Source organism: Hevea brasiliensis, chromosome 8 (assembly GCF_030052815.1).
Source record: "Hevea brasiliensis isolate MT/VB/25A 57/8 chromosome 8, ASM3005281v1, whole genome shotgun sequence".
NCBI classification, from domain to species: Eukaryota; Viridiplantae; Streptophyta; class Magnoliopsida; order Malpighiales; family Euphorbiaceae; genus Hevea; species Hevea brasiliensis.
In genome coordinates, this window is record NC_079500.1 from 16,137,549 (window position 1) to 16,159,528 (window position 21,980).

At 31.3% G+C, this 21,980-nt stretch overlaps 1 pseudogene; it reads right to left on the bottom strand.

Moving 5' to 3' along the window:
* Positions 1-214: 214 nt before the first annotated feature.
* On the bottom strand, positions 215-6,318 carry LOC131182312 (nucleobase-ascorbate transporter 4-like; annotated as a pseudogene).
* Positions 6,319-21,980: the final 15,662 nt, after the last annotated feature.

A 21,980-nucleotide genomic window follows, 5' to 3' on the forward strand; every position in this document is an offset into this window, starting at 1 on the left:
TAAGTTATGTCTTAAATTTTAGTTGGCTTGTAATTAGGTTGTTAACGCTCCTGCGGATCTTGTTGCATTGTTTTCTTCTGAGTGTCTTGGGGCCTTTCAATGCATTTCAAAAAAAAAAAAAAAAAAATCCAAAGCTAAGAATCAACATTATAACATGTACTATATTTTCAATTGCCACAACTTGTCAAAAGAGAGCAGCATGATAGACTCTTGGTAAGAGAAAATATGAATTGTAACTATTATTTCATGTACAGTGGATGAAGCATATTAATTAGAATTAAGAGCATAAATCACCAAGTGAAGTAATTATATCATAGATTTCTTGAGTCATTCCCGACTCATCATATTGCTCTTTCAAATCCATGCCACTGTCTTTCCTGGTCGAGTGGGCCTTAGGAGTATGAGTCCGATCCAAAAAGAAAGCAATTATAAGGGCGACTGTTGGTGGGGATGAGAAAATCACTTGGATTATGTCATTGAACTGGAAGTAAAGAATCATAAGAGCTTCATCATTAAAGTATGAATCTGCATTTGTTTAATAAGATAAATATGTTTACACTATTAAGAGAAAGTTGCATTTGAAATACACGTACCCAGGTGAAGCCAGTGTTAACAGGTCCATGACCAGAAAGAAAAACATATTCCTTGAAGTATTGAGGCACAGAAAGACCCATGAAGAGAGAAAAGCCTAGAATGAACTTTGATCTAAAGCTATTCACGTTGCAAAACTGGAGATATTGAAGCCCAGCTGAAGCTGCAATAAGTAATCTCTTAACCATTTGAAAAATCCTAAACAATATTACTATCCGAAAAAACCTAAATAGTATTATGTTGATTTTCAGCAATATTTTGTGTCCTAATTGATCAAGTTGAGATTGTTAGGAAATTTAATATCACTTTCACTGGTTTCTCTTCCTTTGTAAAATCAGTTAGACTGTCATAGTAAACATTAGTTTGCAACTTTTTAATTAATGAAAACACAAAATTCCGCCATATCTTTGATACAAAAATTATAATTAGCCGAGGCGAGACATACCCACGTAGGGGAAGAGGAAAGTATGAAGAGCTCCCACAATTGGCAATGGTATTAAAGAGAGAAAAGCCCCAACTTTTCCTGTGAGCAAACTTAAACAATACTAATACTCTATTTGCAACGTTATTTAAGCAGAAATGAGATGATATATATATATATATAAAAAAAAAAAAAAAAAAAACAAACTAAAGCTCAATAGGAGTACAACTATAAGTAGATTGATTGAGATAAGATAAATCAGAAAGTAAAATATTGCAGTATGAGGAATACTGCACCTAAAATGGAAAAGAAAACCATAATGATTGCTGATACTATAACGACCCTCCGACTTCCTACTTGTGTTAATCCTAAAAGACCTGCATCTTCCCAGTAAGAGCAAATTAAAAAAAAAAAATACATAATTAGCTCATAGAACTAGTACAAAAAAGATTGCTAAGTTTAGGACATCAACTTAATACGTCCTGCAATTTTTATGTTAGCAATTGTGGGCAAATAACCATAGCAGCAAATCCAAATCAATTGACACAATGTTGTGTATCGCAGAAGCGTGTAAAATACAAAGAAATAAAGTAAACACATAAAATACTAATATTTATGTGATTCACTCTCTCAACATAGGGTCACACCCACTGTATGCCATCTTCTACTATAACAAATAAATAATTAATCAACTACAAGCGTAAAACTATTTACCTATCAATCTAGTTACACCCAAGAAAATTCTCACGTCATAATTACTCATAGTAAATACATTAGTTAGTATTCTCATTCTCCTCTAGACATAATCCAATATATTTATCAGTTTAACTATATCACCACAAAAGGTGTCTTCAACTATAAAGAGCAATAGTCTCTTAGTCTTGCACTATGCATTTCTATATCTTAGACCAAAACCTTTCTTCCGCAATGAGACTATAATAGGCAATAGCCCTTCCTCAATAGGCAAATCTACTCCTCAGCAATTAGCAAAGCCACTCACTCCATGGGCTGAAACCAAATAATCTTTCTACCATTCTTCTATTTATAGTTTTGATTTCCTCATTTCTAATCTAATTAAGAATCACACTCAATTTAGAAATAACACTAAAATAGGAGTTCTACTCTAATATAGGAAATAATTCTTAATTCTATTAATAAATATTTCTCACACTAAATTAGAAAAAGTTCTCTCCAAAATCCACTAATATTTTGACTTATAATTCTAACACACAATATACATATAAACCTGTTTCCTCATGTCAAATAGAGGTTCAGAGTATCAAAAACTCCCGTATTAGAAATCTCTTCACCAACAAAAGCAACTATCATAATACATTAGATTTTGTCCAAAGTTTAAAGTCATTACACTGAAGCAGTGGAGCCATTTCCTGTACCAAATACTGCATCTATCATAGTTCCAATTCCCTGTATGTTGATGAAAGTTAAAACAAGTGATGGAGAATTACAGAATGTTAAAGATCTTAAAAGAAAATAATGCAACATCACATGATTAATTCCTACCTGAATGCCAATACCACGAGTCAGTGCAGAGGGAGGTATAGGAGGAGCACCGCTTAATTTTGATGATGCATAAAATGTACCAGAAGACTGCAGAAACATAAAATTAAATCAAGAAGGCAAAGCTGCGGCCTCATAGATTAAAGATACCTTTTTTTTGACGAACGTATAGAAAAGGATCAATGAATTTCGAAGAATATGTATATAACGTCAATAACAGCTACAAGAGAAGCAGCCATCATTGAAAGAGCATCGCCAACTTCAAAAATGGGAGTTCCCCATTGAAATGGTTTGTGGAATCTTTATCCTGCAAATAGTGAAGCAAAATATAACTGATAGTTTTACTGAATCTGGAGCTCCCCACTTGATTGAAGCATAACTTTTAAACAACTACTAAACCAACAAAATCACAGTAGAGAAGAAATCAAATTAGTTGGTGGAATTTAAGCTTTACCAAGGAGCAGCACCAATGAGCCCAGAACTATCAGAATGAGAATTCATTTGTGTTTCTTGATGGTTTATCCTGCATATAGTGAAGCAAAATATAATTGATGGCTTTACTGAATCTGGAGCTCCCCACATGGTTGAAGCATAACTTTCCAGTAAAATCACAGTAGAGATGAATTCAAATTTTAGTTGGTAGAATTGGAGCTTTACCAACGAGCAGCACCATTGAGACTAGAACTATCAGTACGACAATTAATTTGTCTTTCTTGAGATGTATTATCATATGCACCAGCTACAGTCAAAATCTCTGCATAGGTCATACAATTCCCACAGAAAGTATGATTGCTAATTGACCAACTATCTCTTTTTTTGCTTTCCAGATAAGGGGAAGAAACTGCAATCAGCAAGATAGAACACTAAGAGAATTAGGTAAAACCATTCTGAAAATTAAACACACAGCACAGTATATGTTATATGCTCTCCAGCTAACTTGTATCTACAATTTATATAGTCTTTCCCTTCTCAAATAGATATATCTCATCCAACTAGGTATCAAAACACTCGGGCTTTTACCCAAATTCACTTAATTTATATTGGATTTCAAGGTAATCGCTGAACTTAAAGTATACGTGAACTTGGATTTAAGTGAAACATAATGTCAAATTCCTTTACCTCATTACTTGAAATCCATATCTACCTAATTGGTGTCTAATATAATTCTAGAAATAAAACAGGCAAATAAAATTTAAAATTTAGCAATAGATTAGATGCCTGTGAAATCCTAATATAAAAGAAAATTAATCTTTATATGCCAATTGAAGTTCAGTAAATTTGTTGAAATTCACTGATAAGTTGAATTAGGTTTGATGCATGTGAAATCTTTCTAATGAAGTTGCTTGGAACAGAAATGATGAAGCATGTTACCTGAGTTAAGAAAACCAATATAGCTAAAGCTGGGAGTCCAATTTCAATACACTTAGCCAACTACAAGCAATAAACCAACCGATGGAAGATCACATTACAAAAATAATTACTAAAATGGAAAAGTAGTTGAATTGGGCGTTTCAGATGTGTTTACCAGCGGAAATCCACGGACGTACAGCCCAAGTCCCGTGAGTGTTACAAGAGGAACTGAAGCAAGAGGGCTAAGGTGTCTGCCATATAAAAACACATAGAAACCAAAGCTGGCTGAGCAAGTAAATAATGAATGAATATCGATCCCAAATTTAGTAATTAATTTATACCTTGCAAAATATCTCGCCAAAACAGAGAAACCAATCACCATTTGAAAGAAAGACGAAATGAGACTTGCTCCTTGTACACGTCGCATGAATGGTTCAAACCTCTGATAATACCAAATCAACCCATAAAAGCTAACAGAATATATTCAATAGTAGGAGGGCAATTTGACAACTTAACTTGAAGTTGATTTATTTGAGTTGAATCAATCACTATGAAGTTTGAATAAAAAAAATTAAATTAATATTTTTTTTTTAAGAAAAAGGAGACAAATTTGTGTATGTTATGCAGGTAAACAATTAGCATGCGTTTGATTAAATTTTTATTTTTTAAATATCTTTTTTCATTAATTTTTAATATATATGTGTGTGTGTGTGAGTGATAAGGGAGAGCAGTTTTCGGTTTAAATTGAAAAATCGAATTGAATCGATTCAATTTGGTTCAATCAGTTTCATTTTAAAATTCAATCGATTCGGTTTGATTTATAATTTTGATAATTTCGGTTAATCGGTTCGGTTCGGTTATTTTCATAAAAAATTAAAAAAATCGAACCGAACCGAAATTATTAATATATATGGGAAATCAAAGAAAATCGAACCAAACCGAATCAAATCGAATCAAAATCAAAGAAAACCGAACTGAACCTTAAGATTTTTGAGTTTTGATTTCTAATTTTTTTTTATTTTTTTTATTTAGATTTAATGTTAAAAATATAAAATTTTATAAATTTCGGTTTGATCGATTTAAAATCGAATCGAACAAATATTTATCAGTTTATCGGTTTGATTCTATTTGATTTTCTCTTATTAATCAATTTGATTCGATTTTTAAATTTTTAAATTTTTAATTTTATCAATTCGGTTCGATTCAAAACCGAACCGACCATTTGCATACCCCTAACTGTTTAATGACATTAATTCATTTGTTGTGCTGTCGATAGTTTGTGATGGTAACGGATCATGCATTTTGAATCATTATTTTTTTATAAAACGTTTCTTTTTATTTTTAGTATAAAAGGTTACTTTTTCTTTCTCTTTTTCCTTTTTACTTTTAATGATTAGTACTTATCTTTTAATGTATAATAATAATAATAATAATAATAATAATAATAATAATAATAATAATAAAATTAAATTAAAAACAAAAAAAGCCAACCAACCTGATGGGGATCGAGTGAGTGATTAAAATTACTGTAAGTTGATAAAGCAATGGAAATTATAGGGATAATGTAAGCTTGGGATGTTTCCATCGATACAGAAAGCCGAGCACCAAAACAAATCTGCAAAAGTGTGTTTATTGCCATTACAAATAGATAGATATATAGATACCCAATCAGTTCAATTCAATTCTATCATATGGGTCAATACAAATAAAAATATTCAACTATTTAACAATTCTTACATTGTCACCTCCGCCCACACTGACCATCACAGATGGAACGATCACTGTACTCCCCACATTAACTACAAAGTGCTGGAATCCCCAACCATAAAGTTTTGGATTACCTGATAAATTAATTCAATTCAATTCACCCAAAATTTCCATTAGACTATCTCATATGTGCACTCCATATTAAATTTTTGTCACAATTAAAATAATTAGATGAAGTTTAGATAACTTAATGCAAATAATGTGAATGGCGTTAACTATATTTTTTATTATAAAAAAAGTTGCATGTATAGGTGATTCTACGGAAATATGTTTTGCACTTGAAGAGAAAAAGGGAGAGTGAGAGAGATTACTCCAGGAAGGATTTTCCGGAATGGGAAATTGGATAATGTCTTCTGTCCCACGTGATTCGGCGGGTCCTCCTCCGCCTGTTCCAGTTGTTCTGCTGCTGCCTGTCTCAGTTCTGCTGCTGCCTGATTCGGTTGTTCCCCCACTGCCTGATTCAATTTTTGGTCCACGTTCAGTTGGCAGAACTGGGCAAGTGGAACAGGAAGGGACGCAGTAACCAAATGCAAGTTTATTTTGTTGGCAAAAATGGCAGCTAGGGACGCACTGGCAACAATGGAATGGATGGGAAGGAGGACATGTTGGGAAGTAGTCCAGAGGAGGTATATGTTGGCAGCAACTGCAGTTGCTGACCAACATTTCCACACTCCTAATCTCTTCCCCTATTGCAACCCATCACTCTCTCACTCTCCCTATATATCCATAAAAAATGTTAGATAAAATCTTTTGCTTTTTATGTTCTTATGATGAGACTAATTAAAATTAATATTAGTAATAAAATTGAAGTGAATTTAATATATCGTAGACTACATATATAAAATATCAAATTTACATATAGATTTTACAAATTACAACTATTATTCATAATGAGTGATAACACTCAATAAATTTTCAATTGAATTGGCCTGATCCGTAGACTAAAAGTAAATATTATTAATTTCCATGCATCACATGCACGTTGACAGCTCATATTATTTTAAAATTTATTAATATTTAATATTTTTGGACACCTTATTCTCCTACAATAAAGTTTGCTGAAGGGTATGGTCTTGGAGAACTGCTAAATTTTTAATAAATTTCCTTTTCACATCTTGCATGTTATCCTTTCCACCTTAAATTTTATAATTTTCCTTCTTTAAGCCTAATGTTTCTCTGAAAATATTTTTCATTTTTTTTATTATTTGAGTTAGAGCCTAAGTAATGAGATGAGCAAACATTATATATATAATGACTTAAGAGTTGACTATAAAATGAGCCCAATGAAGTTGTGGTGATTCCTTAGGGAACATTAATTTTGCTGGTTGTGGTATAATTTGAAGCATGTGCTTAATTACTTTGCGTTATTGACGTAACATAATACTTGGTTGTTAATGTACAATGGTAGATGAGTTGGCCAACTACTTTCTTAATTGGACTTCAACCACACTCATCAATATTGAGTCAACCCATACCTGCTATTTACAGAGTTAATTGTTACTTCACTCAGATCTATTTAGTTTAAAGTATTTATAATTCATTTTATTTTTATAATACAAAATTTTAAATAATTTAAATTTAAATAGCTCATTAAATTGAAATTTTTATTGATATTATTAAATTGAAAATTTCAGTTATAAAAGATTAAACGTTTTCGCTAATTCATTCTAATTTTAAACGACATATTATAATTTTTAAAATTGTGAGCAATTACAACCAAATTGTTTGAATATAATTTTAAAAATTTAAATATAATTACTCTCAATTTTAAAAGTTAAAATACATAATTCAAAATTAGAACATTTAAATATAATTACCAATTAATAATAAATGTTTCACTGTTCTGTTCAATAGCATGTGTTGTAGTCAATTAATAGATTTATTTTCTCACCTAACAAGTTAGGCCTTTTATATTAAATTGAGTGTTTCTTGTACATTTACAATTAGTTATTTGTCACGACCCAACCTATGTGTCGGACCGACACTAGGACCTGGGCTAGCCTAAAGTCTCTGAAACCCGTAATAAACCTAACTATTCTTCAACCCATGACTAAGCCCATAATTTAGGCCCAATATGCATATAAAATAATTTAAATTAAACTGTTATAATTTTATTTCGGGCCAACTTAGCCCAGTAATTATCAGAAACTAAAATTAGGGGAGCCCAGCTCAACCCTGTTACATCATTTACAAACTATTTAAAACTCATAAAAAATTTTCATTTATTAATACAAAAACTTAAATTCATGCAGTCCCTGACAAGATTAATGCTACTACTAGTACATGCGGAGTTCTAAATTACAAATTTAGACAATAATAATACATTTAAGTAATTTTTTTTTTCATAACCTGCGAGGAAAGGAACAAGTTATTCTGAAAAAAGTCTCCTCCTGTAGCCTGAAAAAAATAAGGTGAATAGGAGTGAGCGTTCGACTCAGAGAGTAAAATATCAATTTTAATCATAATCTTTATAGCTATCTAAAGCTAATGCACCATGTGAAGTGAAATGCAACATCGTCATAAATTTCATACAAATCACATCAAAAAGGTAATTTGGAGCACTCACACACCCAATAATGTTAAGCAATACATATATGGGAATTGATCCCCTATACAACCCTCTTAATCCAACATCTGCCAGCGAAGATCTCAAGCCAGACTTTCGTTTAATAAACCAAATACGGGGTTCCAGCGAAGATCTCAAGCCGTGTCTACCCCGAAGGACTAGGTCCTAGCGAAGATCTCAAGCCGTGTCTACCCCGAAGGACCAGGTCCTAGCGAAGATCTTAAGCCGTGTCTACCCGTCCTGTCCATATCCAGTATCATATCACACGCACGCCAACGCACGCACACTGCTCCAAATTATCACAAATAACACCCATGACAATTCATCAATTAAGAATACAATATAAAACGTGTCTACTATTTAACTACATAGACATATACATATAAGTGATACATGAACATGCCTGAATATATAATAATATTAAAATTATAATTAAAATTAATATTTTACTTACAGTACACCGATGACTATTGTGGCTGCTGGATGGAGAAAAATAGCTGACATCGATCACTAATAATTAAATTATAAATTTATTAGTACTAAGTCAAAATAAAACTCTAAAGAGACAACAGACAACCTAATTCATACCGGAACTCTGGCAGAGTTTCTCCTATACCTAGTACCTATCCAACCTGCAAAAAGGCTCAAATAACACTTCTAAATTCAACTCATATCTCATCATCATTATATGGCCCCTCCTGGGCCCTCCAAACCAAGCAATACTCAAAATCTTAAAAATTACGTTTTAGTCCCTATAATTGACATTTTGTAAAAATCCACTCAAACAAGCTCTAAAAATTCTAAAATTTTACCCCGCGGTCCTTAATAATATTATAAGGCTATTGCAAAATGAATTGTAATTTTCTAATCATCCATGAATATTTTATTCAAGAATATTACTCAATTTCATAAGTTTTCAACAGCTAACATATTCTTAATTCAACCCAATTCAATATTCACATATTTAAACCTCCATCCTCGAGCTTCAACCAATCGTATAAAATTTAAATATCTTAATTTCAAATAATCTTATATGCCCATATGCTAAAAATCTAACAAAAATCCATTTATATTTTTCAAAAATATTCTACAATCACTCAAAAATTCAACAAACACTATAGAATATCTCCAAATAATTTTACTTTCATCATATATTTTTCTTAGAATTTTTCTCAAATTTTTCCTGTTTAAGGAACACTGCATTTATGCTCCACAAACAGAGAAATAATGAAAATAATATTACCGAAACTTATCTGTATCTCAAAAATTCAAAAAATTTATGAGGAAGCATTTGGAAGTTGAATCATCCCCAAAGCTCGCTAGAGCCACCGTCGGAACCACCACGCACGGTGGCCGGCCGTTGATCGCCAGCGACGTCTGCAAGAACTGGTTACACTAAAATGTTCCTTTCCTCCTCCTGAGTCCATAGGTGGTCTTGGATCGCCGATCCATCGGTCAAATTGTCGAAAATCTCGTCGAAAAGTTAAAAAAAAGTCGATTTTCTCTCTCCTCGCTGGCACCAAAAACGGCCAACAAATCTGGCGAGGCTGGTCTCATCTGAAAAAGCTCGCTCCTATGAGTCCATAGCCGCTGGAATCACTCCAATCGGACGTCGGGATCGCCGGATACGAGCATTCAAAGTTTGGGACCTTTTTTTTTTCTCTCTCTCTCTCTCTACTGTTGGCTGGATTTCAGGCTGCTGCCGCTACTTGGGAGGTCGCCGGCCGGGTGTGGAGCTGCTTGGGAGGTCACCGGAGAAGGAAAGAAGAAGAAGAGAGGGGAGGAGAGGAGAGGAGAGGAGAGGAGAGAAATTGGGGGCCCTCCTCTCGATTTTTGTTTTAAAAAAATTAATTATTATTATTATTTTTTTTAAGGTGACTACTAGTGACAGTGGAATCTACCGTCACACGCCAAGTCCCATCCCCCTTTCCCCTTTTTTTTTATTTTTTATTTTTTATTTTTTAGGTTGTTACAAATAGCATGTGTTGTAGTCAATTAATAGATTTGTTTTCTCAACTAACAAGTTAGGCCTTTTATATTAAATTGAGTGTTTCTCGTACATTTACAATTAGTTACGAGTTCGTAAAGTCTATAACTTTCCTTTATTATTAGTCACCATCATTATTGGCCATTCCAATCTTAAGTTTGGTATACATGCACTATTGGAAAATAAAAATAATGGATTATAATATATTTAGTGCATATTGAATTGTCTAGGGTTGTTGTCCTGCTCCTGCTACTCTTCGGCCAGTGGTTCATTCTATATTCCATCTTCTTCGATTTAATTGACATGTTAGTGTTATTCATATTTATCAAGAAGCCAATATTTATGCTGACTAGCTTGCTGGTTCGATTTCGTCTCTACCTGTTGGTGTCCATATTTTGGATGATCCTCCGCCAAAAATCTGCTCATTGTTATTGCATGATGTTGTGGGTGTTGATCCTGAGCTATGCTCTCATTTTCAATAAGAAAAAAAAAATCAAATTATTTCTCCAATGGATCAATTTATGAAAAAGAGGATGACCTTGCTAACACTATTCACAAGCTAATGAGCACCAATTTAATTGAAGCACACACAACATCGATGCCCTCTAGTTTCTGCTTGTATTGTCATCAAAAGATTCTTCTCCCCAAATGCTAAAAACTCACAAGTTATGGCTTAGTCACTAGCAATATTGCCTATAATGCAGCCTAGATAAGATGAAGTTATCCCCATATGTTCAACCATGCATTTGGGGAGTCAACATCTAAGCATCCAACTTCCCTTTTCTTTTCCCCAAAAAAAAAAAAAATCAATATAAATATATGGTCTGAGTTGACACATCATAGATGATCTAGACCCTTTTTTCTCGATTTTTCACTTATATATGATGGGATTAACTCGCTCTTCTCCATAATTGTAATATTCATAATAATAAAAGATAATAAATACTTAGGAAAAGATAATTAATATTCAATAAAAGATGATAAATACTTAGACAAAAATAATAAATATATACTTAGGCTCAATTTATTTATAGAAATATTTTTTATTTTTTACGAAAACTAAGACTAACATGAAAAATACACTCACATGTTAATAGCCAAAAAATTTTTAATTAAAAAATAGAAAATTATTCATATTTTTCATAATAGAAAAAATAATTATTATTAAATATATTTAAAAACTTATTTTAGTTTTAATTCTTTTAATATATATTGTTCATTTATTTATAATAATACAATTACTTTTTTTATCATTAAAGATAAATAATTTTTAAATAGTTATTTAATTTTAATTATGAATTATAATTTCATTTTATTATAAATAAAAATCATTATTTTTCATTTTAAAGTAGTTGGAAAGCTAACTTTTTATTATAATGGAAAAAGTGAAGTTGCTTTTGAAATTTTAGTTGAATTTTAAAAATTGAAAATTAATTCTTTTCTAGTTCATTTAAAACCTGATATATGTGAACATCAAACTTAATAAAATGCTTAAATTTTTAAAGTGTTTCAAAATGGGTTGTCATGTCTTAAATCGGAGAAATTATATAGTATTATCGTAATTTTATGTCAATATCTGATATTAAATGATAAATAAATGATAATTATATAAAATATAAGGTGATCATGAATTTTTGAGATTCATTCATGTATATAAATATATTCACTTATTGAAATATATATATATATATATATATATATATATATATATATATATATATATATAAAATCACTATTATATTACTACTTTACGTAGTATATCCTACATGGAATCCTTACACCGTAAGGAGTTGGCAAATATTTTTTTTATAATTTGGATAGCAGCAACATCACAGAGTCTTCGTGTTGGTCAACTGAAAAAAGCTAAAATAGAAAAATATATTTTTTTAAATTAAAATAGAAAAATATTAAGAATATTCTTCGCATGACGTTGCATTATTGGATTTCAGTATTTTCAAAATGGAATTAGTGCAGCTGGTTTAACGGTTTAAAGTGAACCAACTTGCAATTTAATTAATCTACTTTTTCAATTAAAAATGACCAAATTGAATTAATATTTCTATTTTTTTAGGCAAATGATTGGTCTGATAATGACAACAATAATAACATTTTATTATTTCTTTTTAAATATATTCATTTCATTATTTTTTTTTAAATGTATTCATTTTATTATGTCTTTATAACATCCTATTTCATAACTTGATATATTTTACTGTTCTGGTGACCGATATCAGTCTAGATAATTAAAGGGATTAAAATCACATCTAAGACAACTAAATAAGCTCTGAACGTAAATAATTAGTAATTGTCAAATAGTTAAGTATAAAAAAAAATAAAGCATAAAAAGTTAAATGAGCCGTGAGTCACAGCGATGGGTGACTTTCCCAGGAAATGACTGCAAGATCGATCGTAACCTGAATTCTGAACCGGAAAATGTGACGCCGCGGTCCTTAGGACTATTACAAACATAGTGGAAAAGAGAAAATCACGAAAAAATTTTTTAAGTATGTCAAATAATTAGGTCAGGATCCGGAAGAAATATCAAATTATTTGCAAACCAGATCAAATCGGCGAGGGGCAAATTGGTCAATTTACCCCTAGAGCTGACTCCTGACCTAACTGTCCAATAAAATTGGAGAAAAGAAAATTTCGAGATCAAGAATTAAATTAAAGAACTAATGAAAAAAAAATGTAAAAGAAAAAGAAAATTGAAAAAAGTTTATTACATCATTGGATGACATCATCATGATGATGCCAAAATGAGGTCATAATTAATTATACTTTAATTAATTAAATTGACTAAGTCAATGTTAGGATAAATATACATAAAAATAAAAAATTAAAAGAAAAAAAAATCATTTTGGTCTTCTTCTCAAAAATGTGCCGCCTCTCTTTTCTTTCTCTCATCTCTTCTATTTTTCCACCATGAAAGCTTATTTTAAAGCTTTCTAAATAAAAAATTCAGCCATAAATTTTGATGTTTCCTTGGTTAAAACTTGTCCTTGGGTCTTGATTTGAAGATTGAAAGTGAAAAAGAGAGGAAAATTGGAGGAGTTTGAGAAGATAGGAAAAGCTCCATTTGAGGTAAGTAAATCCAAGTTTTCTTATTGAATAATTGGGTGATTTGAGGTTGAAGTGAATGAAATTATATGAAGAACTTGAAAAAAATTATGTATGTTGGGGAGCCATAAAATTCGGTCAGCTATAATGAGTTAGGAATTGATGTGTTTTGAGATAATTAAAGATGTGTGCAAGCTTAAAGGATTAGGTAGTTGTGATTAGTATGTTTTAATTGTATGAACTATGAAGAATGTAGAATGTAGAAAATTAGAGTTCTTGACTTAGGATTTGGGAGAAAAATTGTAGAAAATGATCAATGGATGCAAATGACTTTACTTGAGTTGAGAAATGGTCAATTGTGACCATTTGTGGTGTGTGTGGATTGTTAGAACTAAGTTTCAATTCGGATTGGTTAGGGTCAGTATGCTGACAGCTTGACCTAAGTCCTTTTTAAGGACCAAAAATAAAAATTTACCAACCCAATTGGTGTGAAGCCAATTGAGAATGAACTAGACACAAAATGGACCATTTTTCATTTAGGAATCATGTCCAGAAAATGACCATAACTTAGTGAACAATTAGGCCAAATCCGGATTAGGGCACACTAACCTATACAAAAATGACCAAATGAACAGTAGTCACTTAGATGACCATAACTTGGCCTAGGAAGGTCCAAATAACCTGAATTTTATACCGATGGAAAGCTGAGACATAGCACTATAAATTTCATGAAAAAAACTCAAATTTTGACCATAACCTATCCAAAAACTCACCTGCAGTCAGCACACCAAAAATTGCCAATATCTAGAAAATGCCTAGAATTCTGGGTTTGGACCAATCCTGCCAGCCTTAGGAAAATAGGCATAACTTGTGCTACAAAATTCCAAATGGAGTGATTTAAAAAGGAAATTAAAGCTAAGACAATAAGGAACAACTTTGATGAAGGATAGTTAGCCAAATTCTCACAGTAACCAGACCAATGAAACAGTAGAAAATAGGGGCCCAAAACTGAAAAATTGTAATTTCTCTTAAGAGACTTAGAAATTGAATTGGCAATTAATGCCAACAAAATTGACACCCAAAATGTAGTATATGGGTGTAATTAGAACTAATAAACCTATTAAGTATAGAAAAGTCAATATTTTGACTTGAATAGTGCCACCATACACAAAAATGTGAAAGACCCAAAATTTATAAACCGTAATAGGTAGGATAAGTCTGCAAAGAAATTGTTGCAATTTAAGTATTAGAAATGGATACTGAAGCACTTTAAATTTATGTGTTTCAGTTGGAAAGGGATCTTCGAAGGAGAAATGAAAGTTTGAGTAAATTGAGTTGACAAAAGAGGTTTGTGCACAACTAGTTTTTTATTAAATTTGTTTTGAATATTTTACATAACTAAATGATTTTATTCTTCCTTATGCACTATGTTTATCAATTATGGGATTTATTTCAATGATTATTGAAATTTATATAGCAAGCATGAGTATAGTTTTGTGAAATATTATTTCAACAATTGTTGAATATTATTTTGGACTGGATAAATTATGTTTGAAAAATTGCATTGGAATTGTGTTTTGAATTGTGACAGGCAATTTACATGAATAAAATACAAAATTTTATTTTGGATTGTGTTGAGCATAAAAAAATTATAGAATATTGGAATTGATCTTGAATTAATATTGTGTTGTGATTTATGCTCACAAAAAGGACAAAGAAATGCATGATATGGTTTTATATCTCACTATAGATGCTTGACTAGGTTATTACCCATTTCTATATCATTTGTTGATAAGACAATGGAGTTAGCTTTGTTTTGCTTTGAATACCATGGTATGTGCACAAGCTTAGATCCTCCTCTTATTAGAGGTTAGATCTAAGTATTTATTATTGGCCTGTCGGAAGTTTCATTATTGTGTTATGTACTGTGCACGATAATTCGACCTCCTCGACCATAGGGAGTTAGAATCACCTCGAAGATGGCCCTTTCATATTAGTCTTGCATAGTTAGTGAGATAAAGAATGGGTTTTAATTGATAAGAAATTGTGATTTTAAATGAGATTGTGCACAAATAATTTTGTTAAAATAATTGTTTATTTCCATAATTGCAGGAATTATTTTTATTGTTCAGTTATGATTTGACAAATTGAAATTTTGATCAAGGTTATTTTAACAAGTGACTATTATTATTGGCAATAAAAATTTTGACATTTGAAAGTTGGTTAAATTTCAAGATTTCAAAATTATGGTATAATTATTTTCAATATATATTGCATTACATTTTAAATTATAGTTGTGCACCACTGAGTTCACCACTCAGCTATAGCTTTGTATGCTGTCGCAGGTGAGAGTAGAGATAGAGCAGTTGAGTGAGATTCCTGCAGCTGCACCTTGGAGACTGCTTGTGACTAGCCTCGGGTATATTATAGGTATACCCTTGTATATTAGATGTTGATTATGCATGTACTTATATGTATGTAAATTGTTTGAACAGTTGTACAAAAAATCTTGTAATATTATTTTGATATGTAATGAATTGCAAATTATTGTAATGTTCCAACTTATTTTTTGAGTTTTGTAATGAATGTAAATTAATTTTTCTTTAGTGGAATATGAATGAAGTTATTTAATATTATTTTTGAAGACCATTGAATTGAAAATTGTTTTGAACTATGGAGTTGGGAGAAATAATGTTGGCTTGTGTTGTGGTAGTGGTTGATTTTGATGAAATGAATTATTGAAAGTGTTTTTACTGGTGTTTGAAGAACTGTTTTTCCCAAATATAGACTACACTCTGCCAAAAATTTTTCAAAATTTACGTAAAAATAAAAATGAATAAAAATTTTAACTAGTCTTTAAACTTTAAGTAAATATTTTTAATACCTTCTATAAAAGCTCACCACTTTCAAAAAGTAAGAAAATTGTTTTAAAATCTCTTGTAGTGTATTTAATGGGTTATCGGTAGATTGAGTCGGTAATTCATTAGGTATACTACGAGATCATACTATACCTTACGGAGGGGTAAAGTGTGACATGTTTTAGTGGTATCAAAGCCGCTCGCGTGTCCTCTTGAGCAATGGTGGAGCAAATCTCAACGAGGACGCTGAGTCCCGAAAGGGGAGGGGGGGGAGAGAAAGGTCCCTTAGGCAAATCCCACATCGGCAAAGCATGGAGATAGTCTTGGGTTCAAAAAGTAATGATATATAAAATGGGAGAACTAATCACTAAAGATGCCTTTTTGGTGGAATGGCCTGGAGAGTTGGAAGAACTCTAAGGTTAAGCATGTTCGCTTTAGAGAAATCCTAGGATGGGTGACTTCCTGGGAAGTTCTCTATTCCATCTATGAGAAAAAACCGTGAAGCTTATTGCCAAAGCGGCCAATTCCTTTAGTGGTTAGAGCTCGATTATTACAGTCTTTCTCTGATGGTTAGTTAGAAAGAGAATTTTTAAATGTGTGAATTAATTTCTCTAAATATCAAAATGAATTAAATTAAATTAAATTAAATATAAAAATTGAATGAGTTGTCAATAACGTAAGTGATTATAGAAAATAAATAAAGTATGAGTATAAAATTTAAATAATTAAAAGTAATAATCAATAACAAAAGAACGAACAATATAAAAGTTTTATAATTTAATACGATATTGTACACAATATATTTGAGCCATTCTATTTTGCAAAGTTAAAATTTTCCATCATTGACGGCATTAATTTTTTGCAATAAAATATAAATTTTTTAGTAGAGACTTATTTAATATTTAAAGGGCTATTATATTTTAGATTTTGTCAGTGTTCAATAATTTTGGATGTGACTGTTCTCCCACCATTCTCCCAAGTTAGCAGCCGGTGAGGGTGGCTATTTATTACTATTTTATCTAAAAAAATTTAAATTTTGGTAAAATTAATTAATTAAAGTATTTGTTTAAAAAATATTAAGGACAAAAATTTCTTTGTTTTTTTCATTTGTCTCCCTCAAAATTCCCTTGTACTCTCTCCATCCACTCTTTTTTTTCTCCTCTCCTCTGCAATAACCTAATATATATATATATATATATATATATTTGATTATTTTTTTTAATATGTTTTAAAATTTATTATTATATATCTAATTAATTATAATTTTTAATTATTAATACTTATTAATTCATGAATTAACAATAATATAATCTAATAAACACAAATAGGCTATAGTATTCAAAATACAATGTGAATCATTAACCCCTTTTAGTTGGAGACTCTGGATATTCAAATATGAGTGATGATCTTCTATCAATAGAGTTTGGTAAGCGCATTCGTTTTTTGAAATTTAATGATTTAAACTCTTTTGCGAGATACAGAGATAACAAATTTCCGAAATAAAAGTATTATAAAAGGTTTCTTTTGTCATCTAAAATGAAAAAGGACCAGTTACTACCTAGCAAATTATTCTTCTTGTAACACCCGTCATTTCCTTATGTCAAAATTTTTATCGTTGATGGAATATTCTGACGAATTCGAAGATTTCACAGGCAAGGGAATGGTGGTAAGAAGTGCATGTATTTGTATGTATGATATTTTCAAAATATATTTAAAAATAAAAATATTTTAATAGTTTTGCTCAAAGAAAAGGTTTAAGCAACTTCTGGGCAGAAAAAACTTCGATAGCTAAAATATAGACTTTTAGCAGTTGAAATCTTTTTTTATAGTTCAAATTCATTTTTTTGGGTAGAATGAACTTCGACAGCTGAAAATACCTTAACAATAAGGGCATAAATAACCAATAGATTGTTTTCTGATACAAAAGTAACTTGAACTCTCACTTCTCTTTCTCTCTCAACTTGGTAGACATGCAAAAGACTTTTCAAGGAGATTTTATAGCTAAAGCTTGATTTCTTCTTTAGGAAAGCTTGGTGAACATGGATTGAAGTTAAAATCGTCAATTCACTTCTTTCTCCATTTCAAGGGATGAGATAATTTTTCTTTCTTTTGGGTTTTAAGAAGAATTCACCTAGTGTATGAGATTGTTTTGATTTTGAATTTCATGTGATTTTTACATGGTTTTAAGTCTTCGATTTTGGAAAAAGAGTTGCATGTTGAGTTTTTGAATGAAATTATGTTTGCTTTGATGTATTTTGGATGTGGAATGAAGTATTATTTTTGTTTATGTTAAGTCCAAGTGTTTTTGGACCTAGAATGGTTAATTCCTTAGTTAAGCCTAAGAATTTTGTGTTTTTATGTTGATGGAAGTTTGTTTTAACCTTGAATTCAAACTCCAAATGGTTGCATGTGAGATTTGAGCAAGAATTCAAGTTGTTCTAGGCCTTAGGAAGGTGTTTATATGTTTGGATTGTGCTTTGGAGTTTTGGGGTATGTTTTGGATGTTTTGGAAGAGGATTTTGCTAGTTTTCAGCTTGGGAGTGCTAGAAATTCCTAGGTTTTGCTGCCGAAAGCCATTATTTCAGCAGCCAAAGCATGTAATTTCTCAGGAAAATCATGAGAAATTCTAAGTTTGGTAGCTGAAGTCTAAGCCTTTGGTAGCAGTAATGGTTACTACCCAAAAAGCGCACTCGATGATCAAAGGTTTAGCAGTCGAAGTCCAAGACCCTAGCAGCCGAACTTGGTTTTGTCAACTTTATTTCTCATTCGATTCCAAGGTTCCAAAATATGATTTTATGGTTCATAAGGGCCTAGAATAAGATGTTTGCTATGTGTATGGAGTCTTAGAGCTTTGAATAACTCATTAGGTTTTGATGGTTATAGGATCGGACTTGAGGGATTCAGGAAACTAAGGATCCGAGGTTATCTATCGTTCGTATTAGGTGGTTGATAGGCTATAAGAGGTGACTAATTCTAACCTTAATAAATGTAAATACTTTAAATTTAAATTATGATCATCCTCAAGCATCATTTCATTTTTATTTAGGGTGTGTATATCTAGAACATGAATATGCTGCATAATTGCATAATTGTTATTGGTGCATGATGGATTATGAATGACCCATTGACTCCTCCCATGTTTATGACTATGTTATGTTATATATGTTATGGATCCATAAAATCCAAGAGGAGATCTTTCGATGCCTCTTGGTGCATGACACATGTAATGTTATAAATGAAAGTCCTGAGGAGTCTCTATATGAGCCAAGTACATTGGATATTTGTTAAGCAGAAGTCCTAAAGAACCTTTGTATAAGCCGAGCACATTGAATTTGGGAAGTCACTAGTGACAAGTCTATCTTATATGAAATGTTTATGATGTGAAACCCATATAGATGATGCATTGCATATGTATGAAATGAATATTGTAATTAAATATTTTTGATTAGTTTACTCATTGAGTTTGTGTAAGCTCATCCCTTTTCCCTAACCCTAGGTGTAGGAGTGTAGGAATAGAAGCATCCTTTGGAGCTTGAGCAATAGGAATAGCTATGGATTGTTTTTATGTATGTTGTATAATTAGTGGACATGTAATATATAAAAGAATAGTTATTGTACTGGTATTCAAGTTTGATAGATGTTTTATCTTAACACAAATGATGTCATTATGAATGCTTTAAATCTAAGCTGACTCCTTATTTGAGAATGAGTGCATGCTCTATTTACACTCTAGTGATTTTTATATATGTAACCAAGTGTAATGGTTTGGAGTATGTTTGAATTGTGAAATATAGGATTATGTTCATGTTCAACAAGTTTTTATGTTTGTTATGAGTTTCGGTAGCCTTAAATTGACCCGATACCTAGTGCTAGTAATGGCCCACTAGTTGGGTTGTTACACTCCTTTGCCCAAATCATCTCTGAACAAAAGTTTTCAATTATCTATATTTATATATTTATTTTTCTCTTATAAGAGCATTATGATATACTTGTAACACCCTCACCGTAGGTAGTTCGTACGTTCTACTATTCCGATGACTAATGTCTGTCCAGACAGCTAGGATGTCTGGAACTATACTTAAATGATAATGAGGAGACATAAAATAATGGAATACATGGTAAAAAAAATACAAGAAAAATTAAGAGAAAATAAAAGAAAGGAAATGCAACTAGGTTAAACGAGCTGGAACCGTAGCGATGGGTGATCAGATGGAAAGTCATCACAGATTGGCTGACCCCTGCACTGAGAAACCCCGAGAAATAATTTTTGGAACATAATTAAAGGTCTACTGAGATACAAATGACATTAAAAATATCAAAAAAAAATTTAATGAATCGGTACAGACGACAACAGAAATTAAAGGAACCGATGAATTAGGGATTTAATCGGTATTACCGAAAAAGTGGGACTATAACCTAAAGAGGGGCATTTTGGTCATTTGATACCTAGAGTTGACTTTTGCCCTAAATGTCCATTAAAAATGAGTAGTATTAAATTTTGAAAATCACATGAAAAATGAAATTATATATGAAATGTAATTAAGGAAAAATGAGGGGGGGGGGAATATTTGAAATATCAAAACTTAAAATATAATAATAATTAAACAAATATTAGTGGAGGTATAAAAAGCCATTAGATGACAAATAGCACCACTTCAACTTCATCTTGCTTTAAGCCTAGGATGAGTTGATATGCTAAGAAAATTGATGAAAATTGATAAGTATTTAGGAGTCTTCAATTCGGTAGGCATGGAAATTAAAGGAGTTTGGTTTATTTTTACATGTAATTGATGGGTAATGATGTTAATTAAGGTAATTAGATATTCTAGCAATTTGATTTCATGTGTATGTTGAGATTGAGAATTTGAATTATGGTTTTGAAAGAAGTATTGAAGACTTGTGCAATTGTCATTTTGGCAGCCTTAGTTTCTTTGATAATTTGAGGAATTTCCTATTTATAATGATGATTGGTGATGTTGTTTAAGGTGATCATGTGTATTAGACCTCAATGGCATGTGTATATTTGAAGTTGATAATGTAAATTAGGGTTTGAGTTAATTATTGGAAACTTATGTATCATGTCTAGTTTTAGCAGCCTTGAAAGCATGAACAATTGATAATTTCATGTATGAAAAAGGAATTGTAAGGTTGATGAATAAGTTATAGGTTGAGGGTTGAAGTTCAATGTGATAGAAATGTGATTTAATGTGAATTGTTGACTTTGACAATTTGAATTAGGATTCTGAATTAATCAATTGAGACTTGATTGATGTTGCTGGAAATTAATTGTGTTGAGATTGATTGATGATATTAGAAGTGCCATGAATGCAAATTTGAAGTTTGAGAGATGGAGAAATCAATATTGGGAGTAATTTCCTTACAGGTTGAGTACTTGTTGTTGGCAGTGTATGTTTTAAACCATAAGTGAAATTGTGTGACCCCAATTGGCATAAGGCCAATTAGAGGTAAAACTAGACCTAAAATAGTCCATTTTTTATGCAGAACTATGCCAAAATTTTGCCTAAAAAGTGACCTAAAATCTGACCTAATTCAAATTACCAAATTGTGAACTTAGAATTTTGACCAAATAAATAGTGTTCATTCATTTGGCCATATCTCACTCTAGACAGGTCCAAATGACCTAAAATTTATACCATTAGAAAGCTTAGACATAGGGCTACAATTTTTGTGAAGATCCTAGAGCCCAGAAATGCCATTAACCAAATAAAATTGCTTGCCCAAATTGGCGTACCAAAACTGTCCAGAACCAAAATAGTCCAAAATTTCTGGACATATGCAACTTGACTAGTTTTGGCAAAAAGGCCATAACTTGGTTCACAGAAATCCGAATGCCCTGAAACC